The following is a 314-nucleotide window of genomic DNA, read 5'->3' as shown; positions in this document are numbered from 1 at the left end:
ACTTATGACGTCATTAATCGCTCTCGGAGCAATTAACCCAGGACCAGTCGAACACGCTAAAATATGTTTTCTTATGGCTCCTGCACACAGGACGCGGTAATGTTTGCCGCGCGGCGAAAGTCCGCGCGACAGCCAATCAATATGTTGTTTTTCCGTAAGAGCTAGAAAGTTATTACAGAAAGCAGCATATTGATTGGCTGTCGCACGAACTTCCGCCGCGCGGCAAGTGTTGCCGTGTCCTGTGGGCAGAAGCCATTACTCTAAAGCCAGTGGCACACGATGCTTGTTTTTGTGCTGGATTGCTTACTGGATGT

The sequence above is a fragment of the Odontomachus brunneus genome, unplaced genomic scaffold (assembly GCF_010583005.1).
Source record: "Odontomachus brunneus isolate Ranch 3 - 2012 unplaced genomic scaffold, Obru_v1 Obru_scaffold_128, whole genome shotgun sequence".
NCBI classification, from domain to species: Eukaryota; Metazoa; Arthropoda; class Insecta; order Hymenoptera; family Formicidae; genus Odontomachus; species Odontomachus brunneus.
The sequence above is the reverse complement of the archived record's forward strand: the minus strand, read 5'-3'. Positions refer to the sequence as shown.